The sequence below is a fragment of the Rhinopithecus roxellana genome, chromosome 20 (genome assembly GCF_007565055.1).
Source record: "Rhinopithecus roxellana isolate Shanxi Qingling chromosome 20, ASM756505v1, whole genome shotgun sequence".
NCBI lineage: Eukaryota > Metazoa > Chordata > Mammalia > Primates > Cercopithecidae > Rhinopithecus > Rhinopithecus roxellana.
This window is the reverse complement of record NC_044568.1, coordinates 12,516,041-12,542,533: the sequence shown is the minus strand read 5'-3', so window position 1 is coordinate 12,542,533 and position 26,493 is coordinate 12,516,041.

The window sequence follows — 26,493 nt, the reverse complement described above, 5'->3', positions numbered from 1 at the left end:
AAACAGGATTATCAAGGGATATGGACACAGGTTGCTTTTAGGAATCCACGAGGGAAAGAAAAAGCAGGAACGAAAATTGTTAGGATAAAGAAGAAAGAATGAAATGTTGAAGTAGAAACTATGCCCCCACAATCATGTTCCTATATAAGCTCTTCAAAGCTTCATTATTAATTTTTATCTCTTTAACTTCTGTTTGAAAACCCCATGACAGCAGTTTTTCCTTTGGACAATGTATTTTTCCTTGAAATTAAATCTTTTTTCTTTGTCTTGACTTCTATATCAGTAAATGTTTAGCAGTATGTTAACTGTTATCTTTTGTGTACTACAGCGCAAGATTGTTTAGAATAATTTATTCATGAAATGTTTCCTATGCCCATCTTAGCACTGATACTCTTTTCATCTAGGTGATAAAAGCCAGCCATACATAAATCCACATCAAATTGTCTCATAATGACTTGAAAAATTATGAGAGGATGTTCTTTAATAGGGAAAATAAGTTAAATTCCTCATTTTGTATAACAAAGAATTTTTTTTTCTCTATTTACAGAGTAGGCGGAGGATCAGTGAGTAGGGCCATTTTTTATTCCATTATGGAACACATATGATATATTTATCATTTCTAAGATCTGTTCTTTGGGGTCAATTTGTCAAAAGGACAGATTGACCTATGTCTTCTCTGTATGGCAAGATGAATGCCAAACAAATGTCTCCTTCATTCCAAAGGCACCATTCTACTCTGTTAAGCAGACAATGATGCTGTCTTGACTTAGCAGCAGGAAATTGATTGACCAGAGTACCTTCTGATGATAAACTAATTTCACAGACCTTTGTAGAGAAGGTAGTTTTGATGTCAGTTCCAGTTAAAACAATCGATCCAACCTAATTTTCAATCATTAAAACAATAGATTCAACCTAATTTTCAACTATTATTGTCCAAATGAGAATATTCAAGTTCTGGGATATTTTATAAAACTTGTAACCCTAGAAAAGTCATTTTTTTTTTTTTTTTTTTTTTTTTTTTTTTTTTTTTAGATGGAGTCTCACTCTGTCACTCAGGATGGAATGCAGTGGCGTGATCTTGGCTCACTGCAACCTCCACCTCCACGGTTCAAGCTATTCTCCTGCCTCAGCCTCCCAAGTAGCTAGAATTACAGGCGCCTGCCACCATGCCTGGCTAATTTTTGTATTTTTAGTAGAAACGGGATTTCACCACGTTGACCAGGCTGGTCTCTAACTTCTGACCTCAGGTGACCTGCCTGCCTCAACCTCCCAAAATGCTGAGATTATAGGCGTGAGCCACCGCACCTGGCCAAAAAGCCACATTAAAAAAATAAATAAATAACATGACTTAAGGGTATATACAAAAGCCAGCATTGTAAATTCCATATTGCTGTCAACGTGGAGAAATAAGCAGATGGAATATATTGGAAGGGCTGAGGGCACAGATGTCTTCTTGGCTTGGGTTCAGCGTGAAAGAAGAAGCCCATTTTGTGGCTAAGTCTGTGATAGGAAACATCTAGATAGACAGAGGGCTGAAAAATCAAGTGTACAAGGTTTAATGAACTGTTTTTCAAGACAATTATTACAACATTTAAGCAACAGGTTATTGTTTGGGAGCATGATCTTCTAACTAATTCAAACATGTGTTTTGAGTGGAAAAAGCTTTTGAATGGTGGTTGAGCTACATAAAGTGTCCTTAGATCTCCCACTTACAGTAGGCTCTGGCCAAAAAAAAAAAAAAAAAAAAAAAAAAAAAAAAAAAAAAAAAAAAAAGACAAAAAACCCCGCTTCTACTGAAGCCCTAAGCGCTTTGTTCATTACAATTACTGTCTCTATGATGTTTAATAAAGTGAGAATGGGTATTTTCTGTGTAAGCCGTTCCATAAAAAAAGTTAAAAATAAAATCAACTGCCATAGTCAGTGCAGAGGCCATATTCCTAAATGGCCCAAATAAAAAATAACATCTATTATTTAGTTCTACAAAATTATAGAAAGTGTAAGAAGATACAGACAAAAAGTTGAAATCATGAGAAATCTTTCTATTGGGAAATAATCACAGTTAACATTTTATAATAAAACTTTTCAGTCATATCTAAAATTACTATTTTCTTTTTCATATTCCTGTTCTCTTTTCTTCCAGAAATGTGTTATAGAGGTGGCTCTTTGTCAATAAATGCAGATATAAGTTGCCAATTTTATTGGGTGCCTATATTTTATCTAATCAATAATTTACTTGACCTATCCAACCATCATTCAGCTATCTAATCTATCTACCCATCCATTTATTTACTTTCAACAACATAGCAACAACTATCTTTGCACATACTTCTCTCTGTGCTTGCCTGATTATTTCCTTGGGTTGAATTCCCAGAAGTAGAATTGCTGGATCAACCGGTCTGCACAAGTTTAACTTTTGATAGATATTGCCAAATTGCCTGCCAAAATTTCATACCCATTATACTCCCTTCAACAGGGTATGAGAGTGTCTTTTCTCCATATGTTCCTTAACACTGGGCAATATCAATCCAATTAATCTTTGCCAAGCCGAAAGGCTAATACAACCGTAGTAGCAAAACTTTTTCTTATTTGTCTATTTAAGGTTGCTATTGAGTTTGCACAGCCTGTTAATGTTATTTAGCCTTTTGCACAGAACACTATACATTTTCAGACTATGAACTTCTGTTGATTGCATTTGCACTTTCCTTGTATTTTGAAGAGATTATATGAACATGGAAGTTAGTAAGCTTGACATTTAATCTTTCCTGACAGTAGCTGAGGGATTAATTACTACTTCTTTCTCTAGATGCACCAGTAAAATGGGTGCAGTTGTAACCCAAGCACAGCCACAAGTACTACTTTGTACTATTACGTGATTGAAAAGGAGATGTTTTGTGTTTGGTGTTTTTGTTTGTTTGTTTGAGAAAGGTTCTCGCTCTGTTCCCCAGGCTGGAGTGCAGGGATGTGATCACAGCTCACTGCAATCTTGAACTCCTTGGCTCAAGCCATCTTCCCACCTTGGCTTCCTGAGTAGTTGGGACTACAGGCACATACCATCGTGGCTGGCTAATTTAATTTAATTTTTTTGTAGGGACATCTTGCTATGTTGCTTAGGCTGGTCCTGAACTCTTGACCTCAAGTGAGCTTCCATTTCAGTGTCCCAAAGTGCTGGGATTACAAACATGAGCCATTGCATTTAGCGTTTGCTGGTTTTTAAAATTTCTGCCCACTCCTGTGGCAGGCAGTCTATAAAATATCCCTGCTAACAGTCTCCAATTCCTGGTAATCACACCCTGTGTAATCTCCGTTTCTGTGTGAGCTGGACCTAGTGAGTCTCTTCCAAGGAATATAATTCAGCAGAAGTGAAGGGATGCCACTTCTAAGATTAGGTTACAAAAAGATTCTGGCTTCCATCTTGCCCAACTTCTCCTACATGGTTTCACTCCCTATCACTCTCTTGGAGTCCTTGCTCTGGGAGAACTAGTGCCATATTATGAATACTCTATAGAGAGGACCATATAGCAAGAAACTGATGTATTTGATGTCTTTGGTCAACAACCAGCAAGGACCTCTGGCTTGCCAACAGCCATGTGAGTGAGCTTGGAAGTCCATCTTGTCCCATCCAACCTGAAGATGACTGCAGCCCTAGCCTGCCACACTTTGATGCAGTCCTGTGAAAGTCCCTGAGACAAAGACATCCTATTAAGTCATGCCCAGATCCTAGTGCCTAAGAAACTCTGAGAAAATACATGTTTGTTGTTTTAAGCCACTAAGTTTTGGCGCAATGTTCAGCAGTGATAGATAACTAATATGACTCCTGATTTACCCTCTGGGCAGTTACTACCACACCTTGTGTGCTCCAGCCTCCTGCTAATGGTTCAACCATGCATCGCCTCTCTGTCATCACTGGTTGCCACCTAGAGCTCTGAGGCTCTCAACTCCATGTACTTAACTTATCCTCAGCAGGGCGATTGGAGAAAAGCTACCCTCATGCATTAACCATGTCTTTAATTTTCTGTATATTGATGCTTTGACATCTGGGGCTAAAGGGACTGCCCATCCCAAGGCTAGGCAATTTCTAGTAAACAGCTCATCCATGAGCACGCTTTTCAAATGCAAACCAACCAATCCAGAGCCTGTGCCCTCAACCACCTCCCTGATGGGGTTTTCAGATTCCAGGCCACAATCCACTTGCCCTATTCATCCCAGCGCCAGGTACCAGCCCCTGTGCCCCAGAGCCTATTGAAATTATTCAGACTATGCAATCCTCTGCCTGTTTACCCTGCCTTGCTCATTTCTTCCTGAAAAACACCTCAATTATGGCATTTGTCAGAGTTTCCCCTCTCTCCCTCGTCTTCTGGCTGACCCCACTGTTTCTCCATGTGGCCCCCTCCCTCCATGGCATGCCCCCTCTTCCTGAAATCTGTAAGCCTAACAAGCCATCTATTCAATGGCAATCATTTCCTGATCTGTTGGTCTTACCATACTTGACTAATAATAAAACCTATGTTAAGACAACTCCCCTTAACACCTGCTTGCCTTATTTCCTATAGTCTCTCCTTTCAATACATTATTCAATTGTTCAAGTAAGTTAAAGTCTATGACCACACATAACAAAAGGCACATACTATTACACAGAGACCCACATTAGCTAAAACACAAAAAGAAAGAGAACTACTTTTGAAAGTGCACTTGATCTGGATGGATTCCTTTGCCTATTAATATGCAAAATCAGCATGAGTTTTTCTTTGTTTATTACAACATTCAGATTCTGCTCTAGGCTCACCCACATTTAAGAAACGGGCTTGGTAGAGAACAGGCTACCCCATGATGGTTACCCTGAGTTATATAAAGACTGATCTGGAAGTGATACTTTAAAAAGTAAAATTATTTCCTCTCTACATCCTCCTTGCCTCTTCCCTCAGCAAGTGAAAGGGGGAAAAGAAAGAGGTTGGTTTTCCAGTTACTGTATTTTATCCAAGGGGCTTGACCAGATAATCTTTCCAGGTTCCATTTAGCCCTTAAGGATGATTGCTTATTTGTGGATTAGTTCTGCAAATGGCAGAATGAAGGAGGTCGTGGATCCCTCCATTTACTCATTTGTTGGTATTGCTGTTTATTTTTCATTCTTTTCCTTTTAAAGAAAAAGCTCTCCAGATTGAATGTCCCATAATCCTGTCTCAACTCCTTACTTTCTAATGAGGTGGGGAACACACATGAGCATAATTCACGTAGACTGTTTTCCAGATTTTCCACACACTTGTTTTCCTGAGCAAGATGTTACCTTTCGTATGTAAAGAGGATGGAACTTTAATGTTATCCCAGAGAGAGAAAGTGAAAGGTTTTGCTTTCCTAAAGCACAATTGAATTTTGTCACAATTTGTGTTTAATGAGCATATTTGTCAACACTGCATTGTATCTAAAGATGCTTTTATCTACTTTTATTTGTCTTAGGTTGAACTAAATAGGATGTAATTTGCTAAATCACTAAAACATGAAAAAGAAAAGGGAAATGTTTCTTACTCTTTGTTCTGCATCTCAGCTGTGAGGAGCAAAGAATCTTATACTTCAGGACTGTTAATCACTTCTGGTTCTAGAACTGTTTTAGCAAAAATTAAGATATTCTGACAGGTTAAATTCAGACTCTTTTTTGAGACTCTTCTCTTTGTTTAATGAACTGCCTCTTAAATAATGCTGTGACTCTGTTGAGGAAGGGAACTATTGAATTGTCATGTGTGTGTGTGTGTGTGTGTGTTGACTAACAAACACATATAAATGGGATGGTGGCAGGGCTTCTGTAACCAAGAGAAGTTTATGAAACATTAAATTGTTAAGGGAGTCACAGTGTTACAGAGATTGACCTTGAAGTTTTAAAAAAGTGAATTGATCCACTGGAACAAGTACAAAGCCAGCTTTGGTGCTAAATGTAAATTGTTAAAAATGGTACGGAATAACATCTGCCTTGTAGTATGCCTTAATCAGCACTGTGAAAAATGAAAGTTAAACGATCTACTATAGTGGCTTCTAAGTGAAGGATAAACAAAGGATGAAAGAGTTTCTTGCATGGTTTGTAACTGATGCCATGAAAAATGTCAAGAACCATCTGCCTCAGACTTATCCAAACTGTCATCAAGTATTCTAATCCAGTCAAACGAGATACAACTAGAACAACCTATGTAACTTGCTGAAGGCTTATCAAAAGAGTTGTAAATAAAGAAGAAAAAAACCCATCAACTGTGTAGCCACAGATTGCAGCCAGCTTGCCTGTGGCTTTGAAATTCAATCCCATTTCTCTAGTCTGACAAACTGTACTAAATAGCAAAATGGATTTTTATTGCTCTTAGTCATTTTCACTTTAGTTGCTATCAGGAGATAAATACAGTTTCCTCATAGAATCGAATCATGGCTTATTTTTTAAAATGCACAAGCTGGTTTAGACCTTACCATTCAATCCATAAGTATGTACCAAGTGTGTCCACAGGAGCTTAGCGTTGCATTTTGGTCAGTAAGAGATCATTTACCCATGTATGGGTAGATTTCCATGGCTTACGACCCCATAACTATTTTTGAATTAGAGTTTCTCTTATGCAACTTAATAAATAAATTTTTCATAATCTACTCACTAAGACTACAGAATTCAGATTCAGACAGATGGGCTTTAAATCCCAGCTCTACCACTTACTGGCTGAGTAACCCTAGGCAAATTGCTTAACTTCTCTGAACTTATTTTCTTCATCTGGAAGACTGAGATAATGATAGCCACCTAGATCACAGATAGACATGAGGTGATGCTTGGGAAATTCCCAAAACATTGAAGCCAAGTATGGCAGGGGCAAGTAATGCTCACTGAATCTCAGTGCACTTGCCTTAGTTTCCCAGTCCCCTCTGCAACTGGGTTGGGGTCATGAGATCCCAGTGGAATCAGTTCTGGCCAATGGACTGTGAAGAGAAGACATGCATGTCATTTCTGAACTAAGATCTCTGTCTGTGTACCTCCTTCATCTTTCTCCTTTCTTGCAAAGACAATTTTGGAATTCGTGTATTCCATATGGAAGAGTTAAAAGATAGAGAAAGACCACTGGTCCTATGTTGGACTTCCCATGAGAAGGAAATATATATTTGTTGGGTTTGGCTGCTGACATTTGGTGCTAATTTGTTCCTGCACATAGCTGAGCTAAGGCAAATATATCAGTCAATGTATTGATATTTATAAGTACATATACCTCCTTTGTTATCAGTAGATATATAATAAGTATGCATTTAAAATGGCATGTAATCTTCTGACTCTTCTATTCTCTTGCTCAGTATTTCTAAGTGAGTAGAAACTAAGGACTTTTTTTTGCAGGGGAAAGAAAGATGATAAAACAAATAACTATAGAACAATGCAAAGGGTTATTAAAGTCATGAGAATAGCTGATACCAATAAAGGATTGGTTAAAAAATATATGATATACATGAGAATATTACATTAAATGAAATGATACATATATAAACCCTTTGACATAAAAAGATTTACAATATATAGCTAAAGAAAAGGATATCTCAAAACATTATGGACTATATGATCCCATTTGTACTTCATAAAATGACCTCTAAGAAATTAGAGGAGAAGATCACTGATGGCTGAGGAACTGTAGAAAAATCTTCATGGATGTGGAGTCCCTCTAGCTAGCATTAAAAGGGAATAGTGAAAAAGGTAGGTCTAGAGGTATGGAGGGCATTCCTTGTCCCTGTTACCAAAACACCAGTGGTTGGTCTAGGTCCTACTGCTTGCCACACAGAAAGCGAATCACTGAGATGACACATGTTGCCAAGGAAGAAGGCTTTAATTGGGTGCCACAGCCTAGGAGATGGGAGTCCAGTTAAAACTGTGGGAGAGATATTTATAGGTAAAACTTATGGTATAAATTTCAATTGTTTTCAATCCATCTCCCTGACTGACTAAAACTAAGGGAAAAAAAATATATATATGTAGCAGGGAAAAATGTAACAATGTTTAAGAAAACAAGAACTAGGGTGGGGCAAGGAGGCATCTAGTGCATTTATCTGGTGAGTTTCAGTACTTTGATAGTTTTTTGAGAGGCCTGAAGGTCCTTTCCTCAGGAAGAAACTCAGATAAAACAAATACAGGTTTCAAGTTCTGACAGCAGAAGGGTCAATTTGTATGTTTATCCAAAAACAATGGTCTATGGGACTATTGGGCCCATTTCATCCCCTATCCCTACCTCTAAAGATGGAGAATAATGCATAAGTATTTAGGCAAAAAGAAAAGACATACAAATGACCAGTTTATATATGGAAAGATACTAATCTTCACAAGTACTCAAAATAATCAAAGCAAAATAGATAAAAATAAAAACAAAGAAGAGATATTATTTTTTTCACCTTCACATTGGCTAGAATAAGAAGGCTGATAACCTCCAGGGCAGGTGATAAAGTCTATGGCACTTTCACTGCTTTCCAATGGGAAGGTAATTGGTTACATCACCGAGGGTTCTGGCAATTAATATTAAAAGTCTTAACAATGTGCTTGTCTTTCATCCAATGATTTCACATCTAGGATGATTTCATAAAGATAGTTGTATGGAGATATTAGTCACAAAACAAAATTTAAAGTGGTAAAACTGAACAAAACATCTCACAAAATAGGAAACAATCTAAATGTCCATCAGTAGGAGACTGGTTAAAAAAACAAAAACAAAAACAAACAAACAAAATATATATATATATATACGGCCGGTGCAGTGGTTCACGCCTGTAATCCCAGCACTTTGGGAGGCCAAGGCAGGTGGATCACTTGAGGTCAGGAGTTCGAGAGCAGCCTGGCCAACATGGTGAAACCCTATCTCTACTAATAATGCAGAAATTAGCTGGGCGTGGTGGGATGTGCCTGTAATCCCAGCTACTCAGGAGACTGAGTTGGGAGAATCGCTTGAACCTGGAAGTTGGAGGTTGCAGTGAGTTGAGATCACACCACTGCACTCCAGCCTGGGCAAAAGAGTGAGACTATATATATGAGAATATTATATTCAATGAAAACAATACCTATCTAAACCTTCTGACATGAAAAGATTCACAGCATATATCCAAATAAAAGGATGTCTTAAAACATTATGGGCAGTATGATCACTTTTATGTTTGCATTTATGAAGTTATCTATTGTCTGTTTTATATTTTTAGAACTTGGAGTTATAATTTATAATTACATCATGTCTGATTATATTTGCATACCTATTATGCTGTATATATTTATATGGACTTAATTAGATTTAGATTTTATATATACATGCATATCTTTTCTGAATTTTCATTCACCAAAATTTTAACAATGTTCATACTTGGTGATTTTGGGTGGTAGAATTGTGAATGATATTAACTCTTACCCTAATTTTCTGAATTATTTTCCACGTGTATGTGTTACTTTTCTAATAAGAAGAAAGCTGTTATAATATTTCAAAAAAATGGAAAAAGAAACATTGTTTGGGAATGGTCTTCATTTTGTGACCTGGACAAGGATCTCTTCTCACGGCCTCTTCTATGTATGATGGATGCAAATTTTTTTAACCTGGCTATGTCTACTCTGTGTAAGGAGATGAGCTATACCATCAAACGAGCCATTTTCTGCTTATATAAGTCATATTGGATTGAGGAATACTGCCCACCACCATAATTTTTCATCTTTTTAGTATTGTCTGCCATTTCTCTAAAAGTAACTATACTCTAATTTTATAACAAGTCTGTGGTGATTGGCAGGCCCCAGAAAAAAAGAGAAAGGATAGATTGATATTTTAAGTATTAGAAGAAAGGAAATCTCTTGCCTTGTATAGTCAAGGCAGAGAATTCTTAGTTTTGTTATATTTAAAAAAAAATAGCTACCATTTATTAAGTGCTTCCTATTTGATATGTGTGGGCTAAGCACTTCCTGTGAAATATCTCATTTCAAACCCTATGAGATCAGTTCAATGTTTATTTTAATTTTATAGTTGAGGAAGCTGATTAAGTGACTTATTGAAGTTCGATAGTTAAAAAGTAGCAGAGTCATTGTTTTGTCTGATAATTAGAGATGATCAGATTCCAGATGGTGGAACAGCTTGATAAATGGAAAGGGGTCAGGTGTAGGGATTAGATGATCTAGGTCATATTGCCACTAAATCTTCATAAGTTTCTTCCTCTTGGGTTGTAGCAAATATGGTAAATAGAGCATACATGTGTATTTATACTCTGTTACTCACATGGGACTAAAGGAATAAAAATTATATAACCATGTATCTAAATCTATACCAACAAAGACATAAAATGAGAGAGGAAGGGCTGCAGATAAGAGATGTCAAAGTGTTTTTGAAAGATTGAAAGCAGAAGAAAGAATAGTAATTAGCTTAGCAGAGCAGAGAGAGCTGAAATCTAAGAGCTTACAGTGTAAGGAGATGATGCAAGAATATTCAGAGATGGATGCAAGGATATTAGAGATATTTAGAGATTCATGTAAAAGTTCAGAGATTAAAGGCATCCCAAATAATATGTATTTGTTTATCTATTTGGTTACTTTTCTCAGAATATTTTAACCCACTTCATATAATTCTTACTTTCCAATGCATTATTTTATGGTTTGCTTCCTTTTTCTTCCTTTTGTATTTTGTTTCAAATTAAAAAGGTGTGGGGTCTTTAAATTATAAAAGTGTGATGTTCACATTGAAAGAATTTCAAACAATACAGAAATGTAGAAAGTGATACAAAAAACTTTTGTACACCTCCATCTGATTCTCTAGCTGTGCTACCCTATATGGTATCTACTAGCTACATGTCACTTTTCCAATTTAAATTAATTAAAATGAATTACATTAAAAATAAGTTAATAGCACTAGCCACATTTCAACTGCACAAGTCACCTGTGGTTAGTGGTTACTATATTGAACAGTGCAGAAATAGAACATTTTTATTATCATTGAAAGTGTGTTGAAAATTTTATTATAGAGATACTCACAGTTAAAAGTTTATTGTATAAATTTTCAATTTGTTTTCAATTGTACATAGAAAATAAGGCATCATCATTAGAGAAATGCAAATCCAAACCACAGTGAGATACCATTTTACACCAGTCAGAATGGCTGTTATTTAAGTCAAAAAATAACAGATGCTGGTGAGGTTGCAGAGAAAAAAGAATTCTTATTCACTGTTGGGTGGGAGTGTAAATTAGTTCAACCATTGTGGAAGACAGTGTGCCGATTCCTCAAAGACCTGAAAAAAGAAATAACCATTCAACTCAGCAATCTCATTACTGGGTATATCCCCAAAGGAATAGAAATCATTCTGTCATAAAGACACGTGCACGAGTATGTTCATTGCAGCATTATTCACAATAGCAAAGACATAGAATTAACCTAAATGCTCATCAATACTAGACTAGATAAAGAAAATGTGGCACATAAACACTACGGAATACTATGCAGCCACAAACAGAACAAGATCATGTCCTTTGCAGGGACATGGATGGAGCTGGAGGCTATTATCCTTAGTAAACTAATGCAGGAACAGAAAACCAAAACCTACGTGTTCTCACTTATAAATGGGAGCTAAATGATGAGAACATATGGACACACAGAGAGAATCAACAGACACTAGGGCCTCCTGCACGGTGAAGGGTGGGAGGAGGGGAAAGATCAGGAAAAACAACTAATGGGTACTCGGCTTAATACCTGGGTGATGAAACAATCTGTACAACAAACCTCAGTGACATACATTTTTCTTTATCACAAACCTGCACATGTACCTCTGAACTTAAGAGTTAAATTAAAAAAAAAAAAAAAAAAAATGAGTCATCATACCATACGTGCTCATGGTTTTTCAGAAACAGTCCAGCTGCTTTTAAGGAAAACCAACATTGTCTTACTCTGTCCATCCCTGTTCTCACATCAGTTTCCTAGGAACACTCACTTAAATTCTAAAAATCAAATTATAGTTGATGCATTATAACAAATTAAATAACATAGACACGTAAGAAAAGAACTCCTCATCGGCCGGGCGCCGTGGCTCACGCCTGTAATCTCAGCACTTTGGGAGGCTGAGGCGGGCGGATCACGGGTTCAGGAGATGGAGACCATCCTGACTAGCACGGTGAAACCCCGTCTCTACTAAAAATACAAAAATTAGCCGGGCGAGGTGGCGGGCGCCTGTAGTCCCAGCCACTCGGGAGGCTGAGGCAGGAGAATGGCGTGAACCCGGGAGGCGGAGCTTACAGTGAGCCGAGATCGCGCCACTGCACTCCAGCCTGGGCGACAGAGCGAGACTCCGTTTCAAAAAAAAAAGAAAAAGAAAAAGAAAAAGAACTCCTCATCACCTCCAGTTCTACACTATAGAGGCAAAATCTATCTAACATTTGTCTTTAGTTCTTTTGGAGGCTACTTTCACAACTCCATTGCTTGATTTATCACTCAGTCAGTATCTATTAATTCCTTAATATGCAAGATGAGGATTGAGGATTCAGTGCGTTCGTGCTGACCTTTGTATCTTCCTCCTGTTAGAATTTTATACAATTACATTCTATTAGTTGCCTCTCTAACTCTAAATAACATTGTTTAACTTCTATTTCTTATTTCCTCTACTTTCCCTTGACTCGTAAAATTTGGTATTAGCCCCTAAAGCTTCCTTCATCGCTGAATCTTCCCATTTCCAGATCCCACCCTCTGCTGCCATACTTTGACCAGTACATTGTGCATTCTGTCTGCCCATCAACGCTGCCTTTCCTGTGCTTTTCTCATAGGTTGACAGTAAAAGTCCAAAGGCAATCAGCACATTAATTTGAAATATGTGGCTTGAACTAAGTGTATTCCAAGGTCCCTAAATTTGGATATTCTACAATCCATTTAGCTAGATTTGATGTTAGACCATCTGATGTAAACCTGACTCATGGCTGGTGAAGAGAGTCTTTGTGTGTGTGTGTGAGTGTGTGCATGTACACACATACTCATGTTTGTGTGGGCAAATGCTCTTCCTACTCTAATCATGTGACATGGAAGGTGCATATATAGGAGCTTTGGAGGTCCCTGGGAGACAAGCTACAGTAGTATGATTCCAACCCCTTTGATTGTATGCAAGTTTAACATCCTCGGTCTTTGTTCAGACACTGTCTCTCCGGCATGGCCTGAGGGCTGTGGATATCATTTAGCTTTCTGATCTTCCAAAGTGTAAAAGATTCTCTTGGCTAAGGTAGAAGCACATGAACTAAAAGGTACAGAGTACAAGATTTCAATCTTAGAGATCTACACAAACACGTGGAAGACAACTCTATTACATACACCATGAAAGTTGACACAAGTTATTCATAATTTCAATGACCATATTGGATTGCCTTTAATAGACACTAGTTGAAAGAGGGTACTAACCAAAAGCTAATATTGGAGCTTGCTCTCAGGTTGCTGGGAGGCCCCCAAGAATCTCATTGGCAGTCTCTTTTGAGGATCAGTTCTCTACGTCCATTAAACCGAGATTAAATTAGTTTGTGGGAGCTGCTTTTAGCATTTGCACTATTACATTATGCATGATTTCTGACTGCACATCGCATGAACAGACTGCACTGAGCTCCATTAGTGATTTTTTAGGGCTGTGCTTAACTTGGAAATGGATTGATTTTGTGTAGGTTAATGTATAGCAGTGATGTTGCCATGGCCTTAAAAATACCCTCTTATGTTTGATATCAATAGGGAAGCACTCTTTGGGGATTATGGCTCATTTTAAAAGGATAAATTATGTAGATTGCATGATTAGAGAGCAGTAAACCCTATAACAGTGCATTGTATATCAGGAAAAGCAGTACCCTCGTCCTCCTTGCCTTGGTGAGGTCAGGCTACCTTATTCAATGTGTTTCCTACTGGGACCTTCCCCATGAAGCTAAAATGATATTCCCAGGATTATTCAACAAGTTAGGGCAAAGCCAAAAATTGAATGCATATCTTTTAAATTTTGGTTATGAGAATCAGAAAACTGGATTTTAGGGGCCTTAGCTCATTCTCCGTACTAGAGGGCTGCACCCATCTTTCTATCCTTCCCAGAGCCAGACAAGGTGCCTGGGAGGGTATAAGTGTTGGTACGTACCTGCTGAATTGAACTAATGATTCACCTTCATTTTATAGAGAAGATGACCGGAACATGGTTTAAATATTTAGTCAAAAAGTACTTTTGCTAAAGTGTACCCTAGGCCAGGCACAAAGGTAAATTAGCCATAGATGCTTGCCTTCTAGGAGATGAGAGTTCAGGGATGAGGGTGGCATAAGGGGAGAGGCAGGTGGTGCACAGACAATGCCCCTGCACAGTGGCAGAATGCAGCAGGTGCCCTGGGAAGCGAGAGGGTGGTTCTCAGCTTCTTTGGGGCATTGATATCTGTGGTTAGTCAGGCAAATGAATTGGCAGAAGGCATCCAGGCAGAAGTACAGGCCTGAGTCCAAGCCCAAAGGGACAAAGCAACCTAGAATGAGCAAGGGTCCATAGGCCATCGTGGGTGGTGGGGAGATAAATCAGGGTAGGGAAGTGACAGATCAGGGAGGAACCTCCTTGCCAGGTGAGCTTACTTTGCCCAGGGACACCTGATATTTCATGGCAGAAGCAGAACTCAAATTCACTTCTCTTGATTCCCAGAACTGTACCACCCTTTGGTGTCATTCTACAAGGCTCCTTCCCCTGCCTCAAGCCTGGAGTGTCTCTTTTGCTGCTTTTACTGAGGGAACTTCTGCTGTAGCCCTTTCTTTTTATTGGTACTTTCTGATTAGAAAAGTAATATGTGCTATTTTTTAAGGGGTGAAAGATGAAAAGAAAAAAATTATCTACTTGTCTACTTTCCAATCCCAAACTACTAATAAATAATTTCTTTTAAATCCTTCCAGATACATTCTATGAATGTAAGAAGCATGATAAACAAATGGCATCAGACAATACTTACTGGTCAGCAACTTACTTTGGTTTATTTAATAATAAAATTCACGTATTTTTCATGAATGTATAGTTCTGCCTATGATTTTTTAAATTTCTATGTAATATTTAGCAGTGTGAGTTGGCTTTAATTTACTTGAATAGTATCATGATGTTAAGCATTTAAGTTTTTCTCTTATTTAGGTATTTTATATATGCACACACACAAATACATACATACACATAAATATATGTGCATAATATATATATACATTCTACTATATAATGTGTATGTGTACTCTATACACTATTATACAAAAGGACTTCAAAAAGTTTGTGAAAAAATGGAACTAAAAGATTAAAATATAAAATATAAACTTTATTTCTCAAGATAAGCTGCATCAAAATCAAGACAGTTTTGTAAGTAATGATAGTGGCCACTTAGTCCATCCTTAAAGAAATGAGGGTCCTGTGAATTTAATTGTGTCAGTGCAGTCTTCTTTACAATATTAAGTGAGAAAAAAATGGGTGCCTCTTACAGGTTTTTTTTAAGATTAGGAAACAAAAAGAAGTCAGAAGTTGCCAAATCAGGACTGTAAGGTGGATGCCCAAAGATGTCCCATGAAAATTCTTGCAAAATTGCCCTTGTCTGATGAGAGGAATGAGCAGGAATTTCATCATGTGGTGAAGGACTCTCTGGTGAAGCTTTCCTGGGTTTCTGCTAAAACTTTGGTCAACTTTCCCAACACACTCTCATAATAAGCAGATGTTACTGCTGTTTGGCCCTCCAGAAAGTCAAGAAGCAAAACGCCTCAAGCATCCCAAGTAATGATTGCCATGACCTTTGCTCTTGACTTGTCTACTTTGGCTTTGACTGGACCATGTCCATCTCTTGGTAGCCATTGCTGTGATTGTGCTTTGTCTTCAGGATGCTACTGATAAAGCCATGTTTCGTCTCCTGCTACAATTCTTCAAAAAAATGCTTCAGGATCTTAATCCTACTTGTTTAAAATTTCCATTGAAGGTTCTGTTTCTGTCTCTGGCTGACCTGGGTGCAACTGTTTTGTTACCCATTGAGGGAAACTGCTCAACTTTGACTTTTCAGTTGGAATTGTGTAAGTTGGACCAGTTGAGGTGCCTGTGATGTTGGCTATGGTTTCTGCTGTTAATAATCAGTCCTCTTCAATTAGGGCATGAACAAGATTAATTTTTTCCTTGCAAATTGATGTGGATAGTCTGCTGCTGTAGGCTTCATCTGTGACATCATCTCAACCTTTCTTAAAATGACTTATCCATTTGTAAACCGCTGATTTCTTTGGGGGCACTATCCTCACAAACTTTTTGTAAACGATCAGTGATTTCTCCATTTTTCCACTTCAGCTTCACCATAAGTTTAATATTTTCTTCTTGCTTCAATTTTTGCAGAATTCTGTTGCTTTGATGGGGGCTCTTTTCAAACTGATGTCTTATCCTTCTTAGTGCCTCATAGTAGATCCTGTTCAGACATTTTATAACAAGTTAGCATGAGTTTCTTTCGGTGCTAAAAAAATTTCAAAATCCATGCATGCATAGTTCACTATAATATGCAGTTTCTTTGAAATTTTTGAAATCCCCTTGTATATATACACCTACTATATGTGTGTAGATATCTATACACACACATAAACCCATAATAGGAAAAGTATGAAACATGGACTATATAAATTCAGAATCATGGGAACAGCTGCCTCAAAAGAATGAATAGGGAGGAGAACATAAGAGACTTCATCTTTGCCTTTCATGTTTTATTACTTTAAAATATATATTATCACAAATAAGGTAGATACTTCAATAGTTCTGACATCATCCGTTACATACATAGATAGTTGTAACATCACCCTTTGTAACTTTCTGAATTTTTCAATTCTACAGGTTTCATTTAAAAATACACACACATACAAAGCAGGGTGACATTTTCATCTTATAAAACTCACCCTTTTATCTCCTGTAGGTGATTGAAGAAACCACCCACGGGATCATGACAGAAGCCCCGGTGATAGTCTTCTCACATTGAACCACAGTACTAATGGAGATTACTGAAATTTCTATGTTGTTTTATCACATTGAAATCAATGGAAAACAAAGGACAAGAAAGAGCCAAACAGACAATTTCCCCTCTCATCTCTATGATGTGGTCCCTCCTTACAGTTCTTCTGGAAAAGTCCAGAGTACCAAGCAAATACACTGACTGTGGGGTCCTGCTGTGCTGCATCGTGGCTCATTTTGAACCGGTGGTCAATCTAGGAAGCCATCTCCTTAGATACTTTGCATCATTTCCTTTCCCTCCCCTTCACCACTGGGGGCTTGCACTTCCCAAATAAAATATCAACAATTCAATCCATATCCCTGCATTCTGGACCCTTAGCACACTCCCACTGCCCACATGCTGGTGAGGATGTTGAGTTCATGTGGAACCTTGGTAATTTTGGTTGGAAGTATGTTTCTAGAATCAAGGCAATATGGTTTAGTCAAATTCAGATAAGATTGTGGAGCAACAGGTCCTAGATTCCAGCTTTGGCTCTAGACCTTATAAACCAATCCTGTGGCCTTTAATCTCTCTCATCAGTCTAATGGAAATCATATTACCTGCCTTCCTTATCTGGAAATGTCATTGTCTGGACGGAGGGAGGGAGGGAACAAAAGAACAAAGGGACTAAAATGGCGCATTTCCGGGTTCTTCATTGTCAGCTTTCCCGTGCCCGGGAAAGACACAGGTCGACTGCGCAGGCGCAGTCTGACGTCTGACGATGAAAATCGAAACCTACCTAGCCGCGCCTACCGCCCCGCCCCCGACCCGCCTATGTCCCGCCCCCGACCCGCCTATGTCCCGCCCACTGCCCGCCCACTCCCGGGCCCAGGACATAAAAGTCGCTCCCGGCAGGCGCGCGGCACGAACTTCCTTGGTCCCTGCTCGTGTGGGGACCTAGGAACCTCGCCCGAGAATGCCTGAGCGACTTCGTCAGCCTCCACCGCGGGAGACCGGTGAACCTCGCCCCTCCTTCACATTGGCAAGTTAATAAAGTTTTCTTTTACCCTACTTACTTGCCTATTCTCTGGCACTTACTCTGGTGGTCGTCTGGAGTACTCTGGTGGTCGTCTGGAGCAAATCAGTCATCATCAGGATCAAGAGAGATAAGGTTTGAGAAAGTAATGTGTAAGCCATTAAGTAGTACACAGATGACCATTACTGCTGTCAAACAGGAATTTGGTGCAATGAACTCTGTTGCCATTTTCTGTCAATACAAATTCAGTGTTAAACATTTATACAGTTGTGAAAACTTCACGTAGGTTGTGTGTGTGTGTGTGTTTTGGCTTTTATACAAATGATATTTTACCAGAGCAGTGGTCAAAAAATTATGACTCACAGGTGAAATTCTAAAGGCAGTCCTTTTTGTAAATAAAGTTTTATTGGAACTCAGTCACTTGCATTTCTTTAAATATTGCCACAGCCACTTTCACACTACCAGGGCAGAGTTGAATATTTTCAGTTGTGACGGAGACAGTCTGGCCCAAAAGTTGAAAATATTTACTATTTGGTCCTTCATAGAAAAAGTTTGCCAATACCTCTACTAGAGGAAATGCTACATACTGTGTCCCTTTCAGTTAGCACTATGTATGAGAGCTGTTGTCTTCAAATTTTGTTAGAAGGTATAAAATATATTAGTATGTTTGAACATGTATATAATTTACAAATACAAACATAAATAATTATATCACAGTACACGTGTCACTAAATGTGTACAATTTAGCCATGTTACTCCATATGGATCTAGCTGTTTTGCCTGAATGCTTTGTGCGGAGCTGCGTTACTTGAATTCACCACAGTGTAAGTATCAATTCCCCTTTCAGTAGTATTTGGGCCAGTCCCAGTCTTCACCATTGCAAACAATGATGCAGTGAACATGCATGATTTGCTTTTGTCCAGACGCATGGCTACTTGATAAAGCTTGGTGATAGGAACTCATTCTGACCTTGTCCAGGTTGGAGAACTGGATACAGCTAGTCAAATGCAGACCCAGACACAATTGGACCATTGCTACATTATTCTTGTCTGACTGCAGATGTGCTTTACCTGCCTTGATGACAAATGCATTACACTGAACATTTTCATGAGTTTCAGAAGACAAAGGGGAAAAAAGGTCTCAAAGATTTCAAACACATAGAAATCTATAGGAAGGAAAAACAAACTAATCTGAGGTGCCTCTGACTCTCCCTACTTCTTCCCTGTCTCCATTGTTCTCTGACATCAGCAGAACCTTCTCCCTGGCACTTTGCAGGGAGAACTCCCCTCACCCCTTTCCACCTCACCCATGCTAGCTGACTTTTGTGCCCTCGATGCAGCACAGCAAGACCCTGGAGTCAGTGCATTTGCTTGGCACTCTGGACGTTTCTAGAAGGACCGCAAGGAGGAACCACATCATGGAGAAGAGAGGGGGAAATTATCTGTCTGAGTCCTTCCTGGTCCCTGCTTCTAACTGGTTAATGTTCACTCCATGATGAGCTGACTCTTCTTCCACCCACTTCCAGGTGACCTCAGCTGCCCTCTGCAACTATAAATATATCTTTCAGAGTGAGGAGAGAGGGTTGTACTGCTTATGTATGCTCAACTTGGTGATAGGTTTTTTATTAGAGGATTTTTCTCCTTCCTGTCCACTAAAATGGTTTTGCAGAAATGATAAGAAAACCGACCACAGTTCTCTGAGAGCCTCCTGTTCACAAGGAAGATGGAAAAAAAGGAATGTTTTTGAGTCTCTGGCCAAAGCCAATGTACAATCAAGAGCCACTTACAGGTTAAGCGTTTGTGGCTCCTCTGCCAAGTGTCCAATATGCATTCTCTCATTGTCATCACTACTATGAAACAGGCACCTGCATTTTCTAGATGAGTAACTGAGGCTACGAGATGACTAATTTGAGAAAATTAACTGGAAGAATACGTTGTCAAGCTCAAAAGTTGTGCCTAACTTATCCGCCATCAAAACCAGAGTTCATAAACACAATGTTATACTACCTGATAATTATCATATTTCATTGTATCTAAGACCTCACTGATTAAAGGGAAACCATTATGTCATGTAGGATTAAGATACTTAAAGAAAAAGACTGCCAATTACATAGGCTCACTGCTTTCTTATCACTTAGAATTTTGACTTTTTGCCTGGTAAAACGTTTATTTTAAACACATTTAGACATACCATTATTAGAAAGGCAAAATATAAGTGAAATAAATGTGTTGGGATGTTCCTAAAACGTTGACATTTTACCTACTAAAATTTAGTTAAAACTTATTTAGACACATCTTTGTAGAAAAAGAAATAAAAGTGAAATTCATTTGTTGGGACATTCCTAAAGCACCTGCACTTTTGAATAATATTTCACCTGGGTTGTCAATGTGTGCAAGCTCGATACCACTAAGCACCTTGGTGATGAACTGTGGGAGAATTTGCCATTGTCTCAGAATGTTTCTTGCAAGCCATTGCAAGCCATTTTGCACACGTTAACACCCATATGCAGACAATGACAACTCCCTCATGACTGACACCTGGCCAACAGTGATTATGATATGCATTCCAATTTCTGGGAGGTGAAAAGGTGAAAATACTCATTTTAGAATCTACGAAGTATAGAAATTTTATCCCTGGTCATAATGTTGATGTTAACTTCCATTTAGAATAAAATGTTTTCCTCTCATAACCTAGGGAATATCTGCTGGCTATATAGGCTTCTTTGGGGGAAATAATGTAGAACATTTTCCTGTTGCTGGTTTCAGTAATCCCAGCCACAGCATTGATGAATTGGATTATTGTATAGGCAAACTCAACTCTCTCCATTCTTTGCAAGCTATGAGATTTAACCGTGTTTGAGAAAGTTTCTGGCGAAAACTCCTGGGCTTTTAACTTATGTGGAGTTTTAAGTACAATTCCTCATCTTATCTAATCTGATATCCAAGGATAGCTTTGTCAAAGCAGAGTCAAGTATTGGCAATCCCTCAGAAATCTCTGAAGAATGAATAACAGAAAAATGATTCAAAGCTGAACGATTTAAGTAGAAGTTTGAAATCTTTTTAAAAACTGAACAACGGACCCCTTCTTGAGTCTGCTAATGCCAGCTTTGGAATATGAATAGAAAACCAAACTCTGAGAGCAGAGATGGATCTTGGATATCATCATGTCTCCTGTAAGAGGTGTATCCAGCTCCATCCTGGGTGGATAATAAAAGAATGTGTTGATTCCATGGGAGATTTCACACAAGAACAAATCCTCTAACCTGTGGTAACCTGCTCAGTGCCTCCTTCCCTCCATAAAAAATGATCTCAGATTTTGGTTGGTATTATTTATATTTGACCTTGGAAGATATGGAAGAATACAACATTGTCCCACATGTAGCGAAGGCATTGCACAGTGTCCGGGTTAAAAGTATGGGTTCAGACCCAGGTTCGAATTCCAGCTTTGGTGCTTAGGAGCTATTTGACCCTGGGGAAATTATGTAACCTTTCTGTGCCTTTGTTTTCTTATATGTACAATGGAGAAAATAGCTGTGTCAATTGAATGGTATAGTTTTGAGGACTGAAGATTAATAGTTGTTAAGCCCTACCTCATAGGAGGTGAACTTGATAGGTACTGTTTTGTTTTCCTTTTCTTTTTCTTTCTTCTTCTTCTTCTTTTTTTTTTTTTTTTTTTTTTTTTACAGAATTTTGCTCTTGTTTCCCAGGCTGTGGAGTGGCACAGTCTCGGCTCACTGCAACCTCCGCCTCCTGCATTCAAGCCATTCTCCTGCCTCAGCCTTCTGAGTAGCTGGGACAATAGGCACATGCCACCATATCCTGCTAATTTTCTATTTTTTTAGTAGAGATAGGGTTTCACTATGTTGGCCAGGCCAAGGTCGAACTCTTGACCTCAGGTGATCCATCCACCTCAGCCTCCCAAAGTGCTGGATAGGTATTTTTAAAATAAAACAAAAGTAACAGCTGCTCTTATTAATTCGAGTTCTATATAAACTAAATTGGGGTCCTTTATTATGTCACATACCCATTGCTTTCTTCAGTTTCTAAAGAAGAACAGTGAATTGGCATCACTGGACTATTTTTCCTTCAGGTGTTATCTACCTCAGAAGATATACTTACATGAATTTCCTAAATTGTGATAAATGGAAATGAGAACTTTTCTTCTTTAAAATAAGTCAGTACAATTATAATGGCCATTCCAGTTACCTAACCAATATTTTAATTGAAAACATAAGTAACATCCAAGGAAACAACACATTAATTCACTGAATATGGAATGAGGGTCCATCATGAAATAGACAACATGTATGTGAATACAGTATGTATATTCGATTTTGTTTTTGGTTGACTTTGAGTTTGTGCTTCTTCCTCCATCAGGACAGAGGGAACCTACAGGGTCTTCCGGCAAAGGCAACCTGGACATTGCATTGAAAAGGAAAAAAAAATATCGAGCACCAAAGTCTGAGCTCTTTACCACATGATTTAAAGCTCTTCCCTGCAATGCTCTATTATTAGAGGGACTCAGCCCTGCTCCAAGGGTTGCTTCCCTTTATCCTGTTATCTTCTGGCGAAGTCCTTTTTAGATCTGGATTTCTGATGGAGAGAATCTGTGTGCCCAGAACCCTTTTCTTTCAGTCAGGCTGCTTATTATACCTTCAGCCAACCTTGCCCCAACCATAGATAACCCCTTGCCCACAAGGGGGTTCATGGAACCACACAGTGCTGGCTCCATGACCAGGGCATGAACAGAGGCCATGTATGCATTGATAGGAGCATAAAAGGCAAAATTTCCTATGGTAGCAAGCAGAATGACGTGTCTGGTGCAGACACTCTGTGCCTCCTTTACTCGTTCATGTAGGCAAAATTTAGCAAATCATGATGAGCACATTTCTTTGTTCTAGAAGTTTCCTATTCTCAACTCAGAATTTTCAACCTAGATTTGCAGTAGAATATAGTCTCTATCAGAGCAAGGACATGGGACTGAGTCAGCCCTCTTTACCTCCATGTCCCCAGTGCCTTTCATATTGCCCATGAAGGACCATCACTCCATATTTAATGAATGAATGTGTTGTTTCTCTGAATGTGACTTACGTTTTCAGTAAAAATACTGGTTAGGGAACTGGAGTGGCCACCGTGATTGTACTGATTTAGTTTAAGGAAAGAAAGAATAAAAGACAAGTGAAATGGAGGAAGAAAAGAAGAAAAGGGAAAAGGAAAGGAAGAAATAAAGGCCCCAGTTTCTCTAGATTGGGAGTGACTTCCTACTTGTTTAAATGGTTGACTGTGGTCTGGAACACACTTACGTGCTGAGTCATCTGACACCTCGTCCTACCTAGTAACTGCCAAGAAATTCATGTTAGTTGGAGAATCCATTGGATTATAAATGCAAATGAATATCCAAAGTGTTCTTGTGTTTTCCCCTCTTTTAAAAAGTTTAATAGTAATGATTGACTATCACAAATCTTTTACCTCAAACAATAGAAATTGCAACAAAATGAAAATCTCCTTTTGGCTTCTTGCCCTTATAGACTCTCTCTCAATTCTTTAATGTAGCCTCTGTTAACAGGTTGGTATCTGTGGCTCCAGTATAGTCTTCAAAAATAGAATACAAATATAGGGGTGGGTGGGTGTGTGTGCATTACATATTTACAAGAATCTGACATGTTTATTAAGCATAGCTCTCAGAACACACACTCAAAGAATACATTTCTTTTTTTTCAATAAATGAACATGATTTGCCACCGAACAGGAACTCAATCACAGAATATGGAATGAGGGTTCATCATGAAATGTCCCCCAGCTCCCAAGAGTTCTATCAAGGCCAAAAGGTCTTATGAAGCATTCGTCAGATGTTTTCCGTGATGACTTACGTCATGGAAGCTCCTGGGGTCTTTTTTTTTACCCAGGATCCTGCTGAGATGTCCATGGTCTCTGTTTATATAGTCCCTTCAGAAAGTCTTGGGAAAGCCTTTCTTGGTAGTGAGGACACATGGATGGGCAAAAGGAATGGTGATATATCATTTAAAAAGGCATTTCTATCCTACATGTGTTCATATTGTTTCAGGAGAACCAGAAATGAGCATATCACGGTACATATCTGTATAAAAACTAATTGTAGTGAACCTAGAAAACTATCCCCCATACTAACTATGACGTTACATTGGTCATTTTATCTTTTCTTTTTGATAGTGAATTAATAGATTTCAATAAGCACAAGGAGAAAGCTGAATAAGCCTCCTATCTGGTTCAGGCTCCATGTATATGAAGTTCTTTGCTAATGTATCCTTTTTAGTGGTGCTCAGAACTAAGCTGCATAATTCAATATAAGCACAAAAATATCCAACATAGAGTGAATCATTACTTGAATTGTGAGAAGGCACGGTCTGCCTTGTAAAATGACCTCTAGAGTCTCCTCATTATGCTTTCTCTCCCTTGCCTCATTACTTCTCAGGTGTATTGATTAGGTTTGCACCTTTCCATTTTCTTTTCCTTCTGTTTGTTCTACTCTTTGTCCATATTTTCCTAACTGCAGCAGATGTTCAGCCCACTCCTTTGCAAGGGATGAAATTTCTTAATAAAACAGTTGGTGATAAGAACTCGGGCTCTTCACATGTTGTCAATATCTGTCTTTCAAATTTAAAGGAGGAGCATGAGCCTTGTGAGCTTGTATGAGACAAGTCACTTTGCAATTTAAGCTGATTGGTTTGAACAATGTGTTTGAGGCCCTGAAGGAGGGGGTAATTTGATTCATTTCACATCACATACCCCACTCGAGTTCCATCCAATTTCTGAGTCTTCAGCTAAGTCATGGAACTTTCAGAGATCCAGGACTTACAAAGTACATGTGCAGTCCAAGAACATTCATCATGTTATCTTATCTGATAGTGCTGCTTCCCCTTCTGTTCACCGAAATAGAAAAGTCAGTGCATGTGGGTGATGTGCCCTTCGTACTGCAGTGTAAGGCATTTGGCCAAGTTGACATGCACTGTTGGGTGTGAGAAGTCAGTTTTATCTTTCAGCTTCTAACATTTCTATCAGTTGAAAGTGCAGCTGCAATCTGAAATCTCAATATCCATTTAGGTAACATGTCCACCTCTAAAATTTGTATTAGAGTAGCTAATAAATCTGGATATCAATTAACTTCTGTGCTAAGGGTCAAGGAGGAAAAGGCAAGACATTGGAATGCTTCATCTTTTCAGTGTGTGGTCCTGGTGGCTCTTTGTAATTATCCACTCCAATCTTTTCCATGATCATAGATGTAAGGCTATGGAATTCTGACACATTTGTAGCCTGTGGAACTCTTTCTGTGACATATAAAACTCTCTATATTTAATGTGTACACCATAGCCAGTTTGGGGATAATTATACACCTATGAAACCTGTATTAGTCTGTTCTCGTGCTGCTAATAAAGACATACCCAAGACTGGGTAATGTATAAAGAAAAAGAGGTTTAATGGACTCACAGTTCCACATGGCTGGGGAGGCCTAACAATCATGGCAAAAAGCAAAGGAGGGGCAAAGGCACATCTTCATGACGGCAGGCAAGAGAGCATGTGCAGGGAAACTGTCCTTTTATAAAATCATCAGATCTCATGAGACTTAAACAGCACAGGAGAAACCCACCCCCACGATTCAATTACCTCCCACTGGGGCCCTCCCATGAAACATGGGGATTATGGGAGCTATAATGCAAGGTGAGATTTGGGTGGGGGAACAGCCAAACCATATCAAATCCATTACCACCATTAAAGCCATAGACATATCCATCACCTCCTGAAGTTTTTTCCCACCTCAGCTTGTGGTGCTCTTTCCTTTCTCTTTTATAATTTCAACTTTTATTTTAGATTTGGGGGATACATGTGCAGGTTTGTTACATGGGCATATTTTGGATAGTACCCAATTGGTAGATCTTTAATCCTTTCCCCCTTCCTCCCTCTCCCCTTTAATAGTTTCCAGTGTCTGTTATTCTCATTTTTATGTCCATGTGTACCTAATGCTTAGCTCCCACTTATAAGTGAGGACATGTGGTATCTGGTTTTCTGTTCCTGCATTAATTCACTTAGGGTAATGGACTCCAGCTGTATCTATGTTGCTGCAATCAACATGATTTTATTATTTTTTATGGCTACATAATATTCCATGGTGTATATGTACCACATTTTCTTTATCCAGACCAACACTGATGGACACCTGGGCTGATTCCATCACTTTGCTATTGTAAATAGTGCTTCAATAAACATATAAGTGCATGTGTCTTTTTGATAGAATGATTTCTTTTCCTTTGGATACATACCTAGTGATGAATTGCTGGGTTGAATGGTAGTTCTGCTTTAAGTTCTTTGAGACATCTCGAAACTGCTTTCCACATTGGTCTGCTTCTCAAGTGATGACTTTTCTTATTTTCTAATCTTGGACCAGAGCCTAGACATAGAACATTTTCTTTTTTCTTCTCATTGTTTTTTCTAGACCATTTCTCCTTTCTTCTTCCCTAAATACCAGTTCCTTTGAGATGCATGCTGTCAGCACAGCTCCTTTTTGATACAGTCATCTATTAGTG